General features: G+C 43.8%; 1 protein-coding gene across 7 annotated transcripts in view; it reads right to left on the bottom strand.

Moving 5' to 3' along the window:
- Positions 1-20,950, bottom strand: part of PDZD2 (PDZ domain containing 2) — a 192,568-nt gene that overhangs the window by 103,571 nt on the left and 68,047 nt on the right. The window contains exon 1 of one of the 7 annotated variants that reach the window (XM_039544187.1): positions 8,117-8,197. The exons of the other annotated variants lie outside the window; for them this stretch is intronic. The gene's annotated coding sequence lies outside the window, so the exon portion shown is untranslated. Of the gene's footprint in view, positions 1-8,116; positions 8,198-20,950 lie in introns of those variants that run through there. 7 annotated transcript variants of the gene reach the window in all.

Below are 20,950 nucleotides of genomic sequence, written 5' to 3' on the forward strand. Positions count from 1 at the left end.
TCACAGGACTGCATGATCTGGATTGATAATACTGCTTACATTTCAGCAGTGAACATGTAACTGATGGCACACTCGTCCGCAGATATTTTCAGTTATCAGAAAAACAAGCTAATTTTAAAATGACTAATTGCTGATTTAATACAATATGTGCTACTTTTCCACCTTTGCTGCAACAGACTGAAATAGGATCAAATCGAATTACAATAAAGTACAATCACCTATAATTAGTTTGCAATATATGGTTTGTGGCTGTTTTAATTCACTCCTTTCACACTGGTTTCCCACCATTCAGAGAATAACCCAAACTCAGCTACTCTTCACCTGTAATTGAGGCTGTGTAAAGGACTTTGGTTTGGCAAACCCCAGACAGTCTCTCTGCATTTCTGCCCCTCCTTTTTCCACAATGCTTTTAAATGCCAAAGCATCTGAGTGCTATTTTCCCCCCTTGCTTTCATTTCTCTCTATCAGAGAAGTGCAGCCAAACCTTCCAGTATCTGTTGCAAAGAAATACCTGTGGTTATCACCACCTTTGTTTTTTTGCCAACACTCAATCCAAAGAGTTGCGGGCAAGTGCTGGAGGAAAAAAAGAGTGGACATGTTGCCTCATGTTATATTAAGAACTGTGGAATGGAACTTGACGTCCTGTATGACTGAAACGCCTCAGATTTAAACAAATTTTAAGAAGCTCTGTGACAAAGCAAAATATTCTCCTGACTCCATGATCTGACTTACTAAATGTGCTTGTCAAATGTCTCTGGTTTGGCTCTTTCAGTTGTGGTAACTCCAGGGCTCTGATTTGGTGCAGGGGCAGTCTAGGTGGATATTCCACAATCTCACCAATCCAAAGTGAATAAAGGACGAATGTTGGGAAGGCAAAAAATGTTCAGAAAAAGTTGGAATGTACCATATTTAAGGGTGCCTGCTATCAAATTTCCTTCCCCCTCTCTCCCCCCCCCCTCGCGAATGGTGATGGTCATCCATTTTAGTTCTACATCCATAACTCCTATGAGGACTCATGGCAATTTCTAAATCTGAGCTGGGAGATGTTTACCAGGAGGGCATTCAGGCAGTTAATCACACTCGTGATTTCTGTTTCACAAAAATCAAAAGAAGTCAACCAGCAGGCAACACTTGTTTTTGCAAAGTATATACACAGGCATTGAAAGACAAATAAGTACATATTTACTCACAGTAATAATTGCAGGTAATGAATGAATCCCATTACAGAGCAGCACTCAGATTGCTTTTGCTGCTTAGCCAGAGACAACATTTCATAATCTAATTCAGGATTATTAAAAGGGTTTCAAATCTACATTTATCAAATGCAGCCTGTATCTGGACATTTCATCTTAAGTGAAATGAGACAGTTCAAGTAATTATTTTAGCTTTTTGTAGATTGTCACACAAACAACACTCAATTAAAACAAAGTCTTGTATCATACAGCGCATTATAGTTTATTTTCGAACTCCCTTCCTATTGTTGTGTGTGAGAACCTGTTCACACGTGCATAACCAAACGCACCTGCTCTAAGGCTAACTGGTAAAATATTTATGGTTTCAACACACAATGAGAAGATGAAATACATACACGCTCCATGTAAAGGAATGAACATGCTCCCATTGTCACTGCATTTCTAGGGCTCATGAAATTTTGGTCAAACTTTTTTAGAATTGTACCAACACTAAAAAAACCTCTCCCCCTTTCCAGAGCTTCGTGGGTCATGCAAATCGCATCTTGTCCCACGCTCTCCTCTTTAGTTTCTTCTCATATTCCATCTCCGGACTCTGACTGGACCGTCAGTGCAGCAGCAACAAAAGATGAGTAGATAGTGAATATTCAATATGGAATGAGGATTTAGGCTTTGAGCCACATTCCTCATTACAACCAGAACACTTGCAGCACTAATACATCACACAAGGGATGGATTTTGGCCCTAAGTGGTCAGCAGTGAATTCTCCTGGCAGAAGGAAACTCTTCGCTTGTGTAAAGCTTCTGCAGAAGTTGCCTGCCCTTCCACCTGTAACCAGTTACTTGATAACCCTTCTCCCACATGTTTTTGCACTGAATGAAGCTTAGATGCAGGGAGAAAATCCTTTATCTACATCTAAGTCAGGGGTGGGCAAACTTTTTGGCCCGAGGGCCACATCGGGGTTGCGAAACTATATGGAGGGCTGGGTAGGGAAGGCTGTGCCTCCCCAAACAGCTTGGCCCTCACCCCATCCATGCCCTCCCATTTCCTGCCCCCTGACTGCCCCTCTTCAGAATCCCCAACACATCCAACCCCCCCTGTTCCTTGACCCCTGACTGCCCCTTCCCGGGACACTCACCCCAACCGCCCGTGGGATCCCACCCCCTATCCAGCCCCTCTTGCTCCCTGTCCCCTATCCACACCCCCACCTCCTGACAGGCCCCCCAGGATTCCATCGCCTATCCAACCCCCACCCCCGTTCCCTGTCCCCTGACCCTCCGCTAGAACTTCTGCCCCATCCAACCTCCCCCCTGCTCCCTGTCCTGACTGCCCGGTCCCTTAACCACACCCCCGCCCCTAACTGCCCCCCGGGACCCCAACCCCTATCCAACCGCTCCCTGTCCCCTGACTGCCCCCTCACCCCCGGGGACCCCCTGCCACTTATCCAACACTCCCCCCCCCACCCTGACTCCCTTACCATGCGGCTCAGAGCAGAAGCTCGCAGCCCAGCTAGAGCCAGCCACACTGCTCACTGGCGGCGCAGCACACTGAGGCTGCAGGGGAGGGGCCAGGGGCTAGCCGGGAGCTCAGGGGCTGGGCAGGACAGTACTTTTCCCACCTCTGAGATCTAACTCCTCACTTACTTCCTCATGTCCACGCTGAAGCCCGGAGCCCCATCAGGCGCCTCCCGCAGGTCTGAAGGCCCGAGCCCCAGCAGGTGTGTCCCAGCTCTCAAACTTCTGAAGATTGTCGTATGCGGCTTGGAGGGTCAGTAAGTTTGGCCACCCCCGAAGAATATGGTAAATCCAGGGAACAAACTGTTTTTATTTCTATTAATTTGTTGAACTGTGCTTCTTTTACACGTTGTGACAAGCTCTCTCCACTACAATCCAATATGCAACACAATCACTCTTGCTCAACAGTTTCTGTCAACGACTCCAAACCCTTCCCCTCCTGCTTCCTAAAACAGATCTTAGATAGTCCTTAAATTTGGCAAGAATAAGACTTACTCTCCCTAAAACTATTACATAGAAACTGTACTTCTGTGTAGTCATCTCTAAACTATCCCTACAGATGCTCCCATATGCACAAACACTTCACATTTGAGTATTGTGTATTAGAGATGCAATGGTTTTATTTAGTTATTTATTGACTGCAGGCAGGTTTATCATCCTATCAGTGTCAGTTAAACAGCACCAGTGAGAGTTAATACAGCAGTTCTCAGTCTTCTCGGGCAAACCGAGCCAATTTACCTAAGGCAGTTCTCAGCTGTAACAGCCAGCAACTGTCTGCCATTGAGTTGCATGTGGCTGGCATGCTCTGGGGCTCAGTACAGCAGCTCATTGTAAAGGGCTTGTTCAAGAAGTCCCACAGACTTCCAAAGCACAACTTGTGTGAATACATGCTACTCAGAGTAAGAGTGACACAATTAGGCCATATATGAGAGGATAGGGGCTGAGAGTCCCAATCCCAACCCTGAAATACAAATACTGTTATACACCTTATAAAAGGATACTTCTGTGTTGATGATTTAAGGCTGCTGGCTGGTTAATTTATTTGTATATTAGTATTTATGCCGCTGGGTAGTTGTTATTGTAAAATCTAATTATTGTTGGAGCTCAATACTTTAGTACAAGCACAATGTTTTAAAAATGATAAATCTAAATAAATATTATAAGATGGACTATTATTGTAGAATTGTTTGTGTGTATCTATGTAAATATAGATTTAGAGAGAGAGCTGATAGCGACTGCTAAATTTAGGCTGCCTAATTCTTCCCATTACGAAAGATTCTTGCAAACTTTTTTTTGAGAAACTCTCACACCTCGACGGTTTGCAGCAGGCCTTTGAAATTCAGCAGGGGCAATGCCCTTGGGCTAGAAACATGCCTTTTCTTTGCCCTGGGAAATTCCATTCAGGGTGAGCTGAGGAATAAACTATTAAAAATTGCCATTTCCACAACGTGGCCTGCAAGCCTCAGGAAGATTCTGGCAGCCTGCCAAAACAACAATTGACCACAAATATTCTAAAGAGCTGGGTTCATGATATCACTAAAGCAACAACAGCACTTACCACTGCCACCACCATCTCCACTGCACTGGAAACACCTGGGTACAATCATGGGTGGGGGAGGAGAGGAGAGAACCAAGGACAAGTCAAGCCAGGTCAGGCTCCCTCCCAGCACATGGCCCCAATGTCCCATCCTACCGACCCTAGCCCCCTGGCGCCACATGGGAGCAGGAACTTCAACACCTGGATGGTGGGAGAAATTGAGAAAGGCTGGCCTGTCCCTCCCTATAAAACTTCTGGAGCTGCACATGGCCCCAGCAGCCTGCCCCCCTCCTCTGGAGGCACCATGTGGGACAGAAGTCAAACCTTCCAGGGCAGGGAGAAGAGAAAGAGCCAGTTCAGACCAAACCCCTTTGAGATAATAGCCTTCTACCGCTGCCAACTAATGCTGTTAAATCCTCTATCTAAAGTGGTAGCCATCTGATCTGCAGTGCTGAAGGTTCCATATGATGGATAGGTTCTTACAGTTGCACATAACAGAATTTGTTTTTACTTTTGTCTGTCTATTTAAAAATAAAATCTAGGAAATCATGTGCAAAAGTTTGTGTCAAAAGAAAGTTATTTAGGTTGCAAAGTCCAGCACTCGAATGTTAGGAAATGCCAGATTTATGGTTGCCTATTCAACATTAATTCAGTGCACTGTGCATATGCCTTATGATACAGCTTCCCAGCCTCATTCAGTGCACAGGAGGAAGACTCAATGGGGCATAATTAAGACAGCACGAACAAATGTACATCTAGTATTTCCTACCCTTCCTCTGCTTGACTTTGCAACCTAAAACCACTTTCTTCTGACGCAGTTTTTGGGAGGGGAGGGGTTGTTACACAAATCTTCAAAAGGTTAGTGTGGTAGTATTTTGAAACTATTCCATGCAACCTGCAAAACTAAATGTTTTTCATGCAGTGCTGGTTTCTGCACTTGGACTGATACACTTCATAATCTGCTGCAACAATTCCATTAGTTACAGGACACAGGTGTTCTAAATAATGACAACAACTGACAAACACAGTAAGAGAGTACATTATTTTGTGAGCACAAGAGATGACAAGACTTTGGGCTGTCACACCTATTCATGTCATGGGCTTGTCCCAGTAACAACAAGCCTGTTTCCCAAGCTGCTACTGTAGACTGCTAGTGTTCATAATGGTTTATTCTCATCATCATCTGATTCCGCTGCCCCAAGTGGCCACATATTGAATACCACCTCAAAGGCCAATAGAGGGGAGAAGCACTATGAAGCATGCTGTTCTGAAGTTTAAACTTTATCATTTTGATGTACTAGTTTACCCCCAACTACAACCTGGCATTCAAGATCTCAGTACAGAAACAACTTAAAAAATTTAAATTAAAAACGTAGGTTGTAGGAATACAAAAGCCTCAGCCTAGAATTGCCAACTGTCTAATCACACAAACCCAAACACCCTTGCCCCGCCCCTTCTCCAAGACCCCGCCCTGCTCACTCCATCCCCCCTCCCTCCCTCACTCACTCTCCCCCACTCTCACCGGGCTTGGGTAGGGGTATGGGCATTGGGCTGGGGCCGAGGGGTTCGGAGTGTGGGAGGGGGCTCTGGGCTGAGCCTGTGGCAGAGGTGCAAGAGGGGGTGCGAGTGCTGGAAGGGAGTTTGGGTGCAGAAGGGGGCTTTGGGATGGGGTAGGGGTGCAGGAGGGAGTGCAAGCTCTCGGAGGGAGTCTAGGTGCAGAAGGTGGCTCAGGGCTGGGGCAGGGGGTTGTGGTGTGGGAGGAGGTGAGGGGTGCAGGCTCTGAAAGGTCGTTTGGGTGCAGGAGGGGACTCCGGGCTGCGGCAGGGATGCGGGGTGCAGGCTCCGGCCAGGCGGCGCTTACCTCAGGCAGCTCCCAATCAGCAGCGCAACAGGACTAATGCAGGCTCCCTGCCTGCACTGGCCCTGCACTGATCCCAGAAGTGGCCAGCACCACATCCCTGTGGCCCCCGTGGGGAGGGGACGGAAAGCTCCGCATGCACTGCCTGCGCCTGCAGCTCCCACTGGCCACAGTTCCCAGCCAATGGGAGCAGCAGAGTTGGCGCTGGGGCACCCTGTCTCCACCCCCTCCCCCCGGGTCCGCAGAAACATGCCAGCCTCTTCCGGGAGCTGCACGGAGCCAGGGCAGGCAGGAAGCCTGCCTTAGCCCTGCTGTGCTGCTGGGTTTTCAGTACCTAAAATCTCCCAGTTTGGCTTCAGTAGCCTCCGGAAGATAGGGCCTGATTCCGGGAGACTCCCAGTGAAACCAGGAGGGCTGGCAACCCTACTCACCTCCTCTGCCTACCCAGCTCCTCCCTCATTCTAAGAGACTTCATGTCACAGCCATCCTGCCAATAGTCTCCTGCTGAGACACAACACTGCTCTTCATTATTGGCCTTATCCTTCTCTTTATTACTATGGCCCTAATCCTGCCACTGAAGGGAATGCAAAACTCCCACTGATTTAAGTGGAACAGGATCATGCATTATGTGACATCTTCGACAGGTCAACCACACATTTACAATATGTCACTATGACAAAATCTCAGGAACCTCACCAGAGCACCAATCCTCAGGGCTGATCCTCGGGGTGGGCAAGCTGGGCAGTCTCCCTGGGCACTAATTTCTAGGGGGAATCGTCTCACTGTGCTTTTTTTCCTTTTATCGGCTAGCCAGTTTTGCTCTACTCTGATTGGCCGGCGCATGTGTGGTTTCCCCCCGCCCCCTCAGCTGCTAAAAATGGGCCCTGTAAACATTTTCTGCCCTGGACGGCAAAGTGGCTAGGGCCACCCCTGCCAATCCTAGCACAGAGCATTAGAGCAGAGACTGATCGCACAATCAGGCTTCATGTTGGCTTCCAGTCAACCAAAGGGGATTTACAGCAGTTGCACAACTACCCACTTTTGCTGAAAATAAACAGCACCTTTAATTGCTCTGAAAAATGAAGAGCTTACTGTGGCACAATTCATATATCAGCTTCTCCGGAGAATCTGCAAACTCATTTAATATTAACTTATCTGGGGTAAATACTAACCTAGACGCAGTAGCACTGATTATAATTAAAGCTGCGTTTTGGGACTGAATAGCATTAGAACAACTATTCTTGAAACACATTTTTTCCTATAGGCACCAAACACCAAGACAATTATATTTCAAGCTGAATATTTTCCCCTTCCTACCCAGCACGCAGGAATTCATTTTACTTCATTTATAAGTTCAAAGAAATAATAAATTTCCAACCTGTTAATATATCTAGAATTGGAACATTCAACTCAAAATGGTATTAGGTTTCACATGCCACTGTGGAGAGATTTGGGGGGAGGGGAGCAGAGAGAGACATAAATATGAATGGACAGAGTGAAAAACAAATACAAAGAAATTATGAATAAAGGAGTAGTCAAGAGGTTAAAAAAATATAATGAATACAGTAGAGATAGCACATAGCAGGCCAAACACCTGTCCCAGCCTAACTTTTGGAGGAGTGGGGGGTTGTCTGTGCTTAATGCACAGGACACATTTCCCCTTTATGTTTAAGGCACATTTTCCATTATCTAGAAACATTTTCGGTATATGCATAGATAGGAGACTCACCGGCAAAACACATTTTGCAAACTCATACAAGGTCTGTCAAACCCAAAGAAATAGTTTGCAAGGTTCCCAAAACTCAGACTCCATGAGGTTTGCCCATCCCTGCTTCTTACCTGCCGAACAGACCAACCCCACGACTCTCCTCTGCCTTAGATCAGAAGCGGCAGGCGTCACAGTGAAAGCAACATTTCTTTTCCTCCTGTGCTCTCATTAATCTTTCAGCTATTGCAACTGCCATTTTACAAATTTACTTCTTTTAAAAAAAACCAAAACAAAGCAGTTAAAACATACCAGTGTCCCGCTCCGTACTTCCCGTTGGTGATCCATGTGTCTAGCACAAAACTGAATTCTCCTCCTCCTCCTGCCCTTTCGGCTGCCTCGCCACCTACCACACTAGTGCACTCCGCCCACTCTATGCTGAACATTTTTCATTTAAGAAGAATGCTGTCCGCTCAGCTGTGCTCATAAGAGAATTATCATCCATTGCTCCAACTGGCTGCAAGTCATTCCTTTAATTTCAAAACAGGATTAAACAGCAATTGCTGTGCTCCAATACACACATGCCCTGGCAGAAGGGTAAAATGCCAATTCTAAGAGAGAAATCACAGCTATTGAATTATTAGCTTACGCATGTCATATAACTAATCCACTTGTTATTTCGGGGGGGTTGTAATGGTACTGAATGTATTAATTGGACTTGTCACAGTGTTTTGCATAAATACATTCATGAAATGAAAATGCAACCAAAAAGATACCAAAATGAATGCTTCAGTTCAAAAAGAACAAACAGCTTGTAAGTGTGTATCCTGTTAATTTAGAAATAAAGATGCTTCATTTTATTCTTTGTACCTGTTGCTTGCAAAGGAAATGGCATCAGCAGACCCTAACCAACAGCTGTTTACAGGTATACAGGACAAAAGAACTGTGCAGTAACAGCAAAATCTTATTTCACACAATAAATCAAAGTCTAACCTCAATTGCATCAGTATAAAACCAAAGTGACACCATTAAATCAGTGCCGTGACTGGATTTACAGTACTGTCAATGAGATTAGAATCCAGCCCCATACATTTCGTAAGGAAGCTTTTTGTGCAGTTCCAGGAATTTCTTGTTGGACTAACTGAGGGTCTGATTCACATGTCAACTGCATCCTATTAATGCCATGCTAGCACTGCAGAGGGGCATTAGACTGGAGGTATCGGTGTCAGAGAAACTTCTGGTGTAATGGGCTCCCCAGGCAACACAGAGCCAGTGTATCAACTCTTTGACACAGCCCATAGAGCCGGGATGTGTCAAAGGTGTGGCTGGGGGAAGGGAAGACGGCTAAAGCACCACTGTTCTCCAGCTATTTTCATCTGCTTAAAGGGACCACTGCAACAGAATAGGGGTTAGGGTAGCCCAGAGTCTGTTCTAACCTAACCCGAAGATGAATTCCTGACCCCACTGAAGTCAATGGGAATTTTGCCACTGACTACAACAAGGCCAGGATTGCACTCAGGAGTAAAAAGATGGCTCAAAGTCACGTTTGCCACTTCCCAAACTAAGTGCTGTGTCAAGCAGAGCTCAAGTGCACCCATAAATAGGGCCCTATCCGTCCGCTCTATATTTTCCTTTGTTTCAGACACCTCACAGGATAGGCAGCATTAACTAACCGCTATCAAACATATTGGTTGTGAGGCTTTGAACATAAGTTGCATAGGGAACCCCTTACTTACTCCCTGTTAGAAGGATGGTGAACGTTCTCCAGCATCCCCAAAAGGAGGCTTTGTTTTTAAATACATATTTTATAAAAGTAGTAAAACATGTTTTAGTTGAAAATATTAAACTCTATCTACAGAACTTTATGTTAAGCCTAAAGCCAAGTTTGCGTCTTGCTTTCATTGGCATTCAGTCTGCTTCTGAAAATAAAAAATTGTCTCCCTTTGCTCTGATAATGAAAGTTGCACATGCAGCAGCTAATTTGAACACATTGTCACCAAGCACAACATTAACAACCACTTTAGCAACCACACACCTGTCAGGAAACAAAGGACACACATTCATCTTCATCCTCAATCAGATCCTGTTCCCACAATGACCATGAGAGGCATTATGCATTAGGGCTGAATTTTTAACCACTGTTGATCCTGTCTCATTTATTTGGTGTTATTTTGGTGCTAAAGAGCTGCTAACAGCCTCTGTATATGCAAATCTTTAACACTAGACCTCCTTTCTCCACAGTATTTGCCCTGAAATATGGTACCACTTATTTTCCCATGGGCAATTTTTTGCAGGATTTTTACTCTCACGTGGAACAAATATATACACACACAAACTTTACATGTGAATGCCATACAAGTACCAAATGTTTTACACATTAGATTAAGATGAGATCATGAATACAGCTAGTTCAGGTAATACAGCCCCCACACATATGTAATTTAGAATAATCAATATATTCTATTAAATGGGCCACTTCTAGCAAGTGTTGAATGAATACTTTCAATTACCGTCAACTCCCACTGAGTTTCAGGAGCCCAGCAACCTTAAGGATCAGACCCAACTCTTACGGAATGGACCTACAGAATTTTGTGAGAATGAAATCAAATGGGGCTAAAGAAATATAATAGATAACAATTGTTCTAAAATCCTATAGCATTTAATAGTGGCAATAACATTTTGAACTATTTTATAGATATTAATAGCAAAGTTTATAGGATGGTTAAAAAAATCCAACAGAATTTTTATCACTCTATTAAATATTATAGGTTTTTAAAGCAATTGCTGTAGACATCAGTAAGTTTCAAAGAATAGTTAACATTTTTATTACCTTCTATAGGACTTTCCCAAAAAGATGTACTTGAAATACAAAGGTCTTATGCACACTGACAGTATTGAATCAATAACTGATATTACTTTGTAAGTATTGCTAGTGTCACATTTTATTTAAATGATTAGAATCCCCATCATGAAAGCAACAATTGTGCCTTTTCCATAAGACAGTTTTACATTCTTAAAAATGTAGTTGACAAAGTGCATTCATTACCATAGGGCAACAGGGGATATCTACGCAGAGCTGAGGGCAGCAAGCTGCACAAGAAAAAAGCAGAAGATCGCTGAGAATCCATGTGAGCACTGCTTGTGATAACGCCTCCTAATAACTCTTGGGCAGCTGTAAAGTCCCCTGCAGAGTGCTGTGGGGAAGCTGCTGGCCAGGACCCAATGGAGATGTGCTGGCGCAGAGAGAGGGAGATCTGGTTAGCTGTGTGAATGTTCCTGCCCTCTGTGAATCTTGAAATATCTGCACGTTTAGGAGGTTAAAACCCACCAAGGTCCATTGATGGTGAGGGGACAAACTCTCCCACTCACTGCATCGGTGTGGGGTTGTTGTGTGGGGACTAGAAACCAAGTCTGTGGGTTGTAGGGTGGCAGACCCCTCCATATCACTACCTGGCAGCCATGATAAGGCTGTATGTGTGTTATCACATAGACCCTGTGGAGAGAAATACCATAGGAAGTACCGCCTAGGAAGAAACACTGACAGATTCCTTTGTGACTCCTGATTGGTCCAGATGTCCAGGAGTTCCAAGAAACGTCCATTCAACGAGGTTGACTCCCCTGCCAGCTGTAGCGACAGATCTGCTTCTTGGCTTGCTCTCACACTCCCAACCCTGGCTTGGACCCTCTGCCTCTACCCTTGAACTTTGACTACAACCCCAAAACCTGGCTTAAGTGACTATGGCTTAACCTGACTACGACTCTGGCTCTGCCCCATTCAGTGCTTGGTTCCTGACCTTGACTCTGACTCCAGCTCTGATCCTGGCCTCTCACTGCCGCTTGCTCCAACCACCAGACCTGACTTCCCCTGCTCTAAGCACCGGACCTGACCGGCCAAGCCCTGGTCATGACAATCTGGAGAAGTTTCACAGTGTTTCTTCCCCCTATGTAGGGAAGCACGTGGCTGAGAGAACTTTTTAATTGAGTGCCATTTCTCTGAAATACATAAGCAGCCATAAGGAAGAGAGGAGGCCTCTGCTCAAATGTCGGGCGTACGAAAAGGCAAATGAACAACCAACAGGAACAAACGGTCTGAGGCCCAGAGTTAACCCTTTAGAAGATGTGACACAAGCAAAACAAGAATTCACTATTTTGAGAAATAAAAGTGATATAAACCCATTCCTGGGGATGTTTAGTGCAGGAGACAGCCCTCGCTTCAGTGGAACAGGGAGTGTTTGTTATGACGTGGATGTGGCCATCAGGTAAATCAGCGAGGTAGCTACAAGTACAACCTTTGTTTTTGCCGTTTTGTTCCATGATGCTGTTTTAGTAGCTACTGACTTTTCAAATAAACTACCTCTATATCAAACACAGGCACTGACTTTTCAAAAGTGCCGGGGGGTGCTCGGCCCCCACTCCACCCCTTCCCCAAAAGGCCCCGCCCCACCTCCTCCCTCTCCACCACCGCTCCACTCCACCCCTGCTCCACCCCGCCCAGTCCCGCTCCCCCTCTCAAGCATGCTGCATCATTGCTCCTCCCCGCTCCCTCCCAGCCTCCTGCATGCTGCAAAATAGCTGTTCATGGTGAGCAGGAGTCACAGGGAGGGAGAGGCATTGAGTCGCAGGGTTCACCGGCGGGTGGGAGGCGCTGGGAGAGGTGCTGATAGGTGGGTTGCCAGTGGGTGCTAAGCACCCACCATTTTTTCCCCTATGGGTGCTCCAGCATCAAGCACCCACAGCACCTACGATATCAAATAATCAGCCCTTGCAGGGAGAAAAGGGGTGTCACACCACATTTCCTATTATCCCTCAGCATTAACCTCACACCACCATGGTAACCCTACTGTGACATTCCCCAGTCTACAATTTGGACTGATGGACATAGTTTTGTAAAAGCGATGAACATAATGGAACAGTCTATCACACCTGCCTAAACAGCTTCACGTTTTTTTAGAGAGTAAGATACAGAGAGAACATTCTCTTTGCTGCACACAAAAGTCTGCTGCCCCAGTTATGATCTTACAAGTTTCATTTTTAATAGTAAGCCTTTTTAATAGGTTATATGAAGCAAGTAGTAGTTAACGTAACATACCAGTATCTCACTGAGGGCTACAAATTTTTAATTCTATTTTCCCCAATCAATGTATATGTGTACATCTCTTTTAATATTAGATCTGGTCCAGATGCAAAATGCCAGAATACCACGCTTCAGACTATAGAAAAGTTTGGATACATAACCAAGCTTGGCAGTTCAGGCCCATCTATAATTTTCACCAGTGGCAGTGATTACTCAGACATGGAAGAATAGACCCCAATTCAAACCAAATAGATTTTCTAACCAAGGTTAGAAAAGGACTGACTATAATTCATTGCTTTATGTGCATCATATTTTACATCTATGATATTAATAATACCTGGCACTTATGTAGTGTGTTATAGATTAAATCACTTTGAACATAAACTAAATTATGATATAGTTTCATAGAGAAGAACTATTTTACAAAGGGGAGAATTAAAACAAAAAGAATAACCCCAACATTTTCAAATTTGGCTGCTGATTTTGGGCATCCTTGTTGTTGGATGTCCAACTTCGGACATCTTGGGCCTGATTTTCTGAGGTGCTGAGTACTCAAAGCTCTCCACTGACATCACTTGGGGTTGGAGAGTGCTCAACATCTCTGAAAAATCAGGTCCCAAATGTCTTAGATTGGTCACCCGATGACTCAGGTACCCAAATTCAGTGCCACTTTTGAAAATTTTGGCCTAAGAGACTTGAAACGGTCGTACAGCGAGTGGTACAGCCAGGACCAGTAGCCAGGTCTCTTGATTCCCAATGCTGTCGCTCAAACCACTAAATCAATTCCCCTCACATTTAAAAGATAGACAATAAATAACTGAACTGTACTTGAAACTCAGTAAAGAAAGACATAGATTCTGTTAGAGCCACTACAGACGTGGAAAAAGGAGTAAAAATGAGCATCTTATATCCACAACTATGCACAAATGTTACTTTTAATACTTCCTTGTAATCCTGTTCAAACTTATAGTTTCTAACACCACACTACAAAAGGAACTCAGCAACAATTGCTTCTCCAGGGACCCAGACTGAAAGTTCTTCTGCTGACCTGATTGTGGCCAGACCTGTGTTCCCAAAAAAAACTGATCTTTCACCTTGTCGGAGAGCAACTCCCTTGCCTCACGTTCAGGAGCGGAACTATCATAATATGTGCAGAAGCAAGCAATAGATATAACCCTGTTCCCATGTGTTCTGTGAAATGTTATTGGAAATTATTGTATAGCCATTTTGCTCAGATGACTTCTTCCCGCTTATCTCATCAAGTGAGGTTGGATCATTGTGCAAGCATCCGCCATCTTTGTCTTTTCGAGGAGGCACCAAAGTCCACATGCTTATCTTTGTTACAATCCATCCATCGCTTCCTAGGCTTTTTTCAGTGCCTCTTCCTTACCTTCTCCTGCCACGCTATCTTCACCAGGTCATCCTCCACATGTGTCCAAAACAGCTAAGTTGCACTTCCAGGATTTTTGTCAGCCACATAACAGATTTTGACTTTCATCTGAATATTTTCATTTTGAAATCTGTCTCTTTGTATAGCTATTCTTATGGCACAAAGACATCTCCTCTCAAACACCTGTAGGCGTTGATCCTGCTGCCTCTATCACCCATGCTTCTGCACCACTGAGCACAGATGGGCGCACCACTGCTCTATACAGCTGGGCTTTTATTCTATGTGGCTTGTCTTATACAACCCCCGAGATGTTATTTCACACTCTTCCAGCTCTACACAATTTGGACTAACTAACATTCAAGCTCGCCATCTTCCGTGACCCAACTGCCAAGGTACACAAACTAGTCAGTCTGGTTTACTCTCTCACCATTAATCTCCATGTTCAATTTCCCTGTGTCAACTCTCCTGACCCACATCACCTCAGTCATGCTCATTTTCATCCCAGGCCATCTCAGCTGGTCATTTCCTCTAGGTTTTCTTTTGAGGACTCCCTTCTTGCTATGTTGCCAGTATACAGTAGCTTCTCGCCTTCTCCCATTGGGACATTCCTGCTGACATAGTCTGCTGCTATCATATTGATGGACTAAGAGCCAACCCCTAATGCAGTCCAACTTTTACTTCAAAGGGATTTGTCATTCCAAAACATATTCAGATCACTGTTTTCGGGAATCTATACAGAACATTCACCATAGTTATTAAATCCTCAGACACTGAAAATTTCCTCAGCGCTGCTGTGAGGATCCTTCTGTCCACTTTACTGTATGCTTGTTCTAGGACAATAAAAGCCCAGAAGCTCTCTTATTTGTCAAATTACAAACAAACAATCTAGATGGAGCTACTATAAGGTGGGTGCCTAACTGGTTGGAAAACTGTTCCCAGAGAGTAGTTATCAGAGATTCACAGACAAGCTGGAAGGGCATATCAAGTGGGGTCCCTCAGGGATCAGTTCTGGGTCCGGTTCTGTTCAATATCTTCAGCAATGATTTCATTAATGGCACAGAGAGTACACTTTAACGTTTGTGGATGATACCAAGATGGGAGGGGCTGCAAGCACTTTGGAGGATAGAATTAAAATTCAAAATGATCTGGACAAACTGGAGAAATGGTCTGAAGTAAAAAGGGTGAAATTCAAAAAGGACAAATCCAAAGTACTCCACTTAGGAAAGAACAATCAGTTGCACACATACAAAATGGGAAATGACTGCCTAGAAAGGAGCACTGCAGAAAGGGATCTGGGGGTCACAGTGGATGACAAGCTAAATATGAATGAACAATGTAACCCACTTGCAAAAAAAGCAAACATCATGCTGGGCTGTATTAGCAGGAATGTTGTAAGCAAGACATGAGAAGTAATTCTTCCACTCTACTCTGCACTGATTAGGCCGCAGTTGAAGTACTGTGTCCAATTCTGGGTACCACATTTCAGGAAAGATGTGGAAAAATTGGAGAAAGTGCAGAGAAGAGCAACAAAAATAATTAAAGGTCTAGAAAACATGACCTATGAGGAAAGATTGAAAAAAATGGGTTTGTTTAGTCTGGAAAAGAGAAGACTGAGAGGGGACATAAAAGGTTGTTACAAGGAGGAGGGAAGTAAATTGTCCTCATTAATCTCTGAGGATAGGACAAGAAGCAATGGGCTTAAATTGCAGCAAGGGCAATTTACATTGGACATTAGGAAAAACTTCCTCACTGTCAGGGTAGGTAAGAACTGGAATAAATTGCCTCATGAGAGTGTGGAATCTCCATCATTGTAGATTTTTAAGAGCAAGTTAGACAAACACCTGTCAGGGATGGTCTACTCTAGATAATACTTAGTCCTGCCTTGAGTGCAGGAGACTGGACTAAATGACCTCTCAAAGTCCTTTCCAGTCCTATGATTCTATTACAACAATACAAAAGATATAACTGGGTTTTGTTTGTTTGTTTTTTGTTTTTTATGTAATGGGAAACGTTTTGGGAATTTTTGTTTCCTCTGATGATGTTTAGAAAAAATCCTAAATCTTCCTGTCTCAACTGGAGATAAAAGTTCTCTTCATATCTTATTTTCATCTATACATGACATATGTCACCATCTTTTACTACATGGTAAGGTCATATAAATGTCCCCCCCTCCCAAGGGAAAAAAGAAAAAACTGCCTGGCTGCCAATGAATTTATTAAATGATTAATAATTAATAAAGAGAGAAAAATGGACTTTATAGAATCATAGGACTGGAAGGGACCTCAAGAGGTCCTTTATAGCATAGGACCAGAGAACAGAAAAGATAAGCATTTTTTTAAATGCAATTAACAAATAAGAATGGCCTTTTCAACTATAAAAGAAGCATTGCTTTAACCATCAGCTTGACTGGAAGTTACAAAGAAGAAATCTAAAAAATCTAAATACTAAATTAGCTGTGACATGTCAAAAGGCCATCACAGGTCAACTCAATCCAGTTCCAAATTTTGCTGCCAGTTTCCATTCATGGAAGCTGCTTACATTACAAAAACAAAATGCATTGTCCCAACATTTACACTGACAGACAGACAATAACAGTTGTCTAAAACTCATGTAAAGCTTTGCCACTGTATAAGGTTTCTCTTTTGAGGCCTAATCACTATGTCGGCTATATAACTACTCATTCACTTCAACAAGAGTTACACAGCTGAAATGCTATACAACCTTTTCAATATAAACCCTTCATAGAACACGTGTTTGCATACCTATTGCACTCCAGTGTATCAGCAGAAAAATAAAATCCTCTGTGCAAGTGCCAAAACAGCCCACCATCCAGCAATATGGGGCCAGAACCTCAGCTGGTGTAAACTAACATAACTACACTGGAGTCAATGAAGTTTAACCAAACTACATCAGCTGAAGATTTGATCCATTTTATGAGTCTCTTTTTACTTGGGCTCTTCACAGTACACCAATATCATTAGTGTCCAAAAAAGTTGTCTGATCGTAGCAGCTGGCTTGTACGATTCAACTCTCATGAATGGTTTTTTAAACTCCCTTGCATCTGTGCATGTAGAGTTTTGGCTGCTAAACTAAAGCATTTTGAGTAAGCACTTTCAGTTGGGGGGGAAAAACAGCTCCTCTTGCTAAGACTGGCCTTTTTGAATTCTCAGCATCCCATGCAAAAGAGAGAAAATCAGAACTCTCCCCAAAAGCTATTCTGAAAATTGGTATAAATTTCCTCCTGCTTCTCACATTCCCCTGCACCCTGCTCATTGTCTCTTACTCACCCACATTCTGACTTCTCAGTTTCTGACCCCATTCCCTAGCACATTTCCCCTTCCTTATTTCTCCCACAATCTCATCCTGAAAACCTCCACATTCTGTTCACTGCCCGACCCTCACGTGGTTACTAAGGGGCCACCAACTTCTATAAGAGCAGCCTGACTTTGGCCCCTTTGGAAACAATGGGTGAGTGTGGCCAGCTTTGCGCAGGTCACCCTCAATTTCCCCTGCAAAGGTCAAATGGACATGGCAGAGATCTTGCTGAGGCTTGCCTGTGGCTTCACTCCCACTGATAGTAAAGGGAGATAATGGCTATCTTAAGAATGAAGGCTGAAATCAGAAATTCGTGTGAACCCTTCACAACCACCAAATACCACGAGCGTCACAATAAAAATCATGAGAGCTGAAAACACTGTGGTTACCAAACCAACCAATCATAGACAGGTTTTTAAAGAATAGCCTGGAAACCAGATGATTTCTCTGAATGGAACTTGGGCATTTTTGAAAATGTTACTTATGACCATACAGGTGCAGTAACCATACAGAGTCACCACAATTTTAGAATTCCATACACCACAATATGTATAGTACCTGCACACTTTAAAGGGACTGGCAGAGTTCTAGTTAGGGCAAGAAAATAAAACACCGACAGCTGAGTCAAAGGAAAAACAGACCATCCCAACTTGTCATTCTTCTCAGGAAAAACCTTGGAAGGAAGTTCAGTGCTGATGCAGCCAACGTGTTTTTTTACTGGGTAAAAGCCAAATAAAATGAACATCTGGTTTAAAAAAAAACAGAACCAGATAAATTGTTTATGCCCTTTCCAAAGTCCAAGCCAAGCCAATTCCCCTTCTTCAAAAGTTGGGCAAATTAAAGGGCATGGCTTTAGTTCAGCCCATCACAGAAATATGGAACAGCTGCAAAGTTCAGCTCAGGATCCTGCCTGACCTGAAGCCCAGGTTCAGGAGGCTTGGTTCAAGGCCCATCTCTTTCTCTTGCAGCAAATGAAAAAGTTAACTTCTGTGCAGATTTATTTTTTCTCCCCACAGTTCAGTATAGTTCCCAAGTGCTGGGTTTGCATCACACAATTTCTTTTATAACCTGAATAATTTCATTTGTTCAGTTTCAATTCCAACAGCCATCTGTTACAATGAAACTGTGTGACTTCCATATCAAGCCCTGCTTTCACAGCCTCTTGAGGATACTGACCTCACAGTGACCTCAGAGACAAATGGGTCTGTTTACCAAACAGAAATCAAATTCCTAAAGCAAAAGGCAGGATTTAGGGTTACATTGTGGCACAGAGCCACACACCCACAACAGTGTAGCATGCACCACCTTAGCAGAAACTATGGGAAACAACACAGCTCCATACAAGCCTCCTGGAGGTCCTGCTGCGTTTTAGCTTCTGCAGCAGCTGTACAAAGACCACACTGGGTGTGCTCCCTTCCTTAGCCAGTTGAGCTCCCTCTGCCAAGGACTCCTAAGTGACGCATCTAGGTAGCCACCCCTTGTGCCCTCTCTCTTCTCCCCTTGCATACACATACACAGAGGCCAGATGTTATTTGGTCCTTGATATCAGAGACAGTGATATCTCTAGAACTTCCCCAGATTTGCAAAATGGAGCAGACCCTGACATCACAGCAGGTGGAAGGTAATACATGCCCTTTAAACCTTATCTCCATGTCACTTCTGTTCATTATCGCATAAAATGATACCATTTTGAGTTGCTATTTAATCTGTTTTTCTTCAACACAGTTATAAAAAGAGAGGGGGGAAATAAAATAAGAAACAAGAACCTTGATGTAGGGTTGTGAGTTCAGTCCTTGAGGGGGCCATTTAGGGAACTGGGATAAAAATCTGTCTGGGGATTTGTCCTGCTTTGAGCAGGGGGTTGGACTAGATGACCTCCTGAGGTCCCTTCCAATCCTAATATTCTATGATTCTATGTACCAATAGATTTTGAAATAATATTGTACAGCCCAGTGGGTCTCAAACCCCGACATGCAGAGTTGTCAGACATTGAACACCTCCACACTGTCACCCAGCAGCAGCTGTAACCAGCTCACACTCCCTTACTCATGACCCACTGCAGGCCCAGACCACAGGAGGTCCCATTTCCAGGAGTTCAACAAACAGCAGCCTTATAGCGCCCGAGTGGCTCCCCACCCTATATAAACCCAAGGAGTGTTCGAGAAAGTGTCCAGGTAACAATGCAGCTAGCTGCCACAACCACCCTGAATTCTCTCTTCCTGAACTCCTGGTATTGGCATCGACTCTGACTTGGACCCTGACTCCTGCTCAAACCCCAGACAACCCACACAGACCCCGATACCCAGTATTGATCCTTCACATGATCCCCAACCTGTCTCTGGCTCTGCCCTTTGGCCTAATCTTTGGCTTGACCCTCAACCTAATGACCCTGATACTGACTCTAAACCTCAGCGGTTGTTCCTGTCTATCAAGCTACTGCCACTAGTCCCACCTACCTTCACCCAGGATCCTGACACAACATAATCTCTAGTATGTACAATCCAACGGGGCCAACAAGTTGCTTTAACTTCACTGTCCATCTCAGAACAACAAAATCCTGGTCTACTGAAACTGAAGATTGCCACGTCTATTTTTAAACAAGCTGTTCATATTTCAAGCTTTTTATTCTGCCTCATTTTTTACTTTCTTAGAAAATAAGTGGCCAGCCTTGCTCCATGTCACGCTTGGAAGGCATTCCCTACCCTCCATCAACTGTACTGGTTGTATACGTATGGTGATTATTATTCAGATTGTCTACAACACCTCAACATTCTTTCACATGTTGAGTCTTTAAATTGCACATATTGACAGCACCACTATCATCCTCTACAGACATTTCATTTGGTAGCATTGTACGTCCATTATGAAGTCAGAATATTAACTAACACACCAACAGACCAACCCCATCGACCAAACGTACTTTCTGTTAAACAGTACATTTTCATATCACAAAGACTGTCCTGCCAGGGTCTGATCCAGCACCCTGTAAACTCAATGGAAAGTCTCCAAATGACAAATGGGAGTTGGAAAGGCTACAATGCACAGATTATGTCTACCCAAGTGTTTTTGCAATGGGAGCCTGATTCTCACTGGGGACTCTGGGTGCTATGTTAAGGCAAAATGAATACAGAAATGTAAATGTACAGAAGTCAGAAAAGAAAGTATAACCATTCATAGCAATATGTTCACTTAGTAATATTAATTCTCATGTGAACCCATATACAGTATGTGCAAAATTCTACAGTTCTGACTCAAGCCAATTTGTCCTGGTGGGAGGCTCGTGAGAGTAAAGATTAAAGGATTTGACTCAGCAGTTATACATACATTGTACAGTTTCAGGTAGCAATCAAAATGTTATGTGCGCAAT

This window comes from Mauremys reevesii, linkage group 6 (genome assembly GCF_016161935.1).
Source record: "Mauremys reevesii isolate NIE-2019 linkage group 6, ASM1616193v1, whole genome shotgun sequence".
NCBI lineage: Eukaryota > Metazoa > Chordata > Testudines > Geoemydidae > Mauremys > Mauremys reevesii.